The following is a 4,086-nucleotide window of genomic DNA, read 5'->3' on the forward strand; positions in this document are numbered from 1 at the left end:
GGGAGGGGAGGACTGGGGGGCGGGGACGCCGGAGTCCCGCGGGGAGGGGGCGGAGGGAAGAGGGAGGAGGAGGGGGTCCGGGCGGCGCGGGATTGGGGGCTGCCCGGCCGAGGGGGGGCCGGGGGCCGGGGGCGGCGGGCGCACGGGCGGGGCGGGCGGGCGGCCGGGGCGGGCGGCTGGGGGGGCCCAAGCCCGGGCCGGGCCCTTTATAGCCCCGGCCCCCGTGTCGTCAGCGGCCGCGATTGGCTGCGGAGCCAACAAAAGAGGTAGCGCTGTCATCCGAGGCGAGAGAGGGAGCCGGAGAGAACGGAGGAAAAGAGAGAGAGAGAGGGAGGGAGCGAGGGAGCACGGGCCCAGAGAAAGATGAAGAGACCGAGAGATGAGGGGGAGGGGGAGGCCGGGAGGGACCGAGTCAGAGAGATTGGGGACAGACGGAGCGATGGGTAGGGGTTGGGGGTGGGGGAAGAGGCAGATCCAAAGATACCCAGATAGGAAGGGAAGAGGGAGAGACAAAAGAGAGAAAAGAAGTCACAGAAGGGAGAGACTTAGCTAGAGAGAGCAAGAGCGAAGACCGAAGACGACCAGAAAAACTAGTGGGACAGTTAGAGTGGAGAGAGTCAAAGACAAAGGTAGAGCGCAAAGAGGGGCGGCTAACCGAATTCTACAGAGTCGAACAGGAGAGGTGGGCAACAGAACGGATGGGGCAGAGGGAGCTGATGGGTACCCTGGGCAAGAGGGAGAGCACAGACAGAGACAGGGGACGCTTCGGAGGGAGCCCCTGTTGAGGCAGGTGCAGAGAAAGGATCAGGGTAGACCAGTCAGCCTTGGTTGGAGCGCAAAGAGACACCCAAGAGGAAGAGGTGGAGATGTGAAGAATAGCCTCAGCTACCAGAGGTAGCCCAGGATGTTTAACGAAGCCATAAAAAACGAAACGTCAGGTTGACTTATCACAGGGATCAAGGCGATCAGGAGAGGAGGAGGCCAGGAACAAGCTGAGAAGTTGATGACAAGTACTGAGACCGGAAGAAAACTAGCTAGGAGGACGGTGAGCTTGAAATTGAGGTTTAACAGAACAAAGAGAGTGATCTCGATCAGGCTAGAAAGGGTGGGAGCCATGAGGGAAAGAGCCAGATGAAGTAGTGAAGTAGATAGGGCTTGAAAGTGGTGCTTGGTAAGGAATCTGTCTCTGACCCTCTCTCCTGGGTGATCCCAGGTGTGATCCCAAGCACAACCAAACAGCAGGTACATAAGGAGGACAACCCACAGGTGCTCAGCCACTAATGCTGGTTACTGCTTCTCCCTCTTCACCTCCCCTAAACCCTTTCCACTCCCTTTTCCCAATCCTCCTTTAAGACAGGGTCTCAAATGCATCCCAGGCTGGCCTCAAACTCAGTTATCCTCCTGCCTCAGCCTCCAGAGAGTTCTTTGACCCATGTCTCTGGAGATCCCTTGGCAAATTGAAAATGTTAGGGGGTTGAAACTTGCTCCTCTGGTGTCTCATACAATGTTCACCGAACAAAATGTATAAACTTCAGTAGGAAGGGCCCTGTCTCAAAAAAATTAGATAAATGTAAAAATGTATAAACTTTACTATTGGGATCCTTGGGCCAAGTAGAAGGTTTTTTTGGTTTCCTCTCTGGAATTAAAACCTAATTTTAAAAAAAAATACGTTGAAGTTAGGCAGAAACACAAGAACAGAACTGGGTTTGGGAGCTGGAATGAAATGAGGGTAACTGGTAGTCATTGGGATTCAGCTGTGAGGCAGAAGCAGGGCAGGTAACATGATTTATTCCCATTTAGAAAAGGGAACTTAATGGAACACAACCTAGAAACTGCTGGTTTACTCCCTTGCTTTGGACCAAAACATAGGAGTTTCAATATCTTACCAAGTTTTCCCTCCTTCCGTCTGTGTTCTCACTCCTCTTCCCTGTACCTTGAAAATGTGGCGCCTTGGGGGGAGGGGGATAGAACCAAGGGGCTGTGCGTACAAAGCAAGAGCTCTTCCACTGAGCTTTCATCAAGTTCCTTTATCTATAAATGGAGATCATAATTTCTACCTTCAGCCAGTTGTGAGGCTTACCTAGGAGCTGGTCAAGAGTGGCAGGGGGTCATGGGCTTCCTCCTCAGAATCCTTTTCTTGTCCCTTTCTGATCCCTCAGAGCCCTGATTGCTCTTACCACGAGTTCTGCTGCATTCCAGTTTTTCAAACATTACTCTGATATAATTTTCTTCAGGAAACAAACAAATAAACAAACTACAGACAGGCCAACCGCAGTGGAACATGCCTTTAATCCAGGAAGGCAGGGGTGAGTCTGGTCTACATAAAGTGTTCCAGGCTAGCCAGGGTGACAGAGTGGGACTCTGTCTCTGAAAACACAAACACCTTGAAGGCATAAATGGTGTCCCCCCTTTTCTGCTTCTTTAAAGAATGGACAGCTTTCATTCACTTCCTCCACAAACATGTGTCTAGTGAAAGGTCAAAGACAAGTGAGAAACAAACTGTAGGTGCATAATACCAGCTAGTACTCTAGTCCAGGGGACTAGAAATTAGTCCTCAAACACCACAGATGAAATACAGAAGTCCTTTCCCGCAGGCTTCATTTGATGAAAGGCAGTCACTCAGACTATGTACCTTCCAGTCTTGTTTTATCATCCAAGTGTTTTCCTTAGAACAACTTCTCAGCTGCTTCTGGAGTTCTGGAGCTCAGTGTGATGCCCACGCTTAGCCTGTCAAGGCTTGATCCAACTTTCATTCTCCAAATCTCTTGGCCAAATTTATACTTTTACTAGGTCTCAGTGTCAATGAGACTTTTAGATAAATCACTCAGGAGTCCCCATTCTTACTGTAGCTTCTCTAATAGATCTAGGATGCCTGTATGCCAAGTTCCAGCAACCTCCCTTTTTCTAGCTGTATGAACTTGAACAATTTTTGTGTGCGTACGTGAGACAGAGAGAGACAGAGATACAGAGAGAAACACACACACACACACACAGAGAGAGAGAGAGAGAGAGAGAGAGAGAGAGAGACAGACAGACAGACAGACAGACAGAAAGTTAAAAGAGTGTGCTAAAGCAATCAGAATAATTTTATGAAGTAAGTTATCTCTTCCCACCATGTGCTAGGTCCCCAGGATCAAACTCAGGTCTTCAGGCTTGATGGCAAGGATCTTTATCAGCTGAGCCATCAGCTGTTTTTGAAGGATGAGGATTAAAGGTCTGACACACCACTCTAAAAGTATCAGTCTGTGCTTGCAACCCTCACACTGTGACGTACACACAGCAAGACCCTTTTCACGAATGTATTTCCCAGCTGTTTCTGTGAGGGAACCTGGCCAGAGCTAGGTGGGGGTGAAGAAAACTGTAATTTTGTCCACAAGGGGTTGGTATGGGCCAAATACTAGGAAAGCAGGGAACAATTTGCTCGACAGATTTTCACTCCTGGCTTTATCGCTAGGACAAGTAATTCATTAAGTGGACAATACTGCCCTCTGGTGGAATAATATGAAACGTCAGGCCAGTGGTTTTGATACTTGCCCTTTAGACTTTTCAAGTACCTTTCTCCAACCTCGAACCGGAGGTACGGTAGGCAAACCCTGTTCTGGTGAACAACATCTTCAGCTGAAGTTCTGAAATAGAAAAAGCTTTGTCTCTTCTCCAACCCCTCCTAGAGTCACTTCTTTCCTTGACTTCTCTCAGACTTGGTCCCTTATGATTCCTCTAAGATGCAGAAAGTAACCCCTAGCTTCCTTTTCAGAGCTTCGGCACTCCAGCTGCCCCAGACCTAGTCGTAAGAAGGGGGCGCTAGTTGCTTTATAGGAGAGGAGTTGGAAGAAACAAGAGCATTAAGACTTTTGCTTGCTGGGGGGCGGGGCGGGGGAGGTAGCGCAAGTTTGAAAGCCGAACAATCGAGAGATTGAGGCAGGACAATTGCTATAAGTCGAGGTCAGCCTGGGCTACCTAGAGAGACCCTGTCACCAACCAACCAAACAGCCCACTCACCCACCCTTTGCTTATCCCGGTATGTGCCAACCCTGGCTTGGATCCCAGCCAACTGTCCTGGTCTCCCTGGCAACTGCCTTCCAGCTA

This window comes from Arvicanthis niloticus, chromosome 22 (assembly GCF_011762505.2).
Source record: "Arvicanthis niloticus isolate mArvNil1 chromosome 22, mArvNil1.pat.X, whole genome shotgun sequence".
In the NCBI taxonomy this organism is placed as follows: Eukaryota; Metazoa; Chordata; class Mammalia; order Rodentia; family Muridae; genus Arvicanthis; species Arvicanthis niloticus.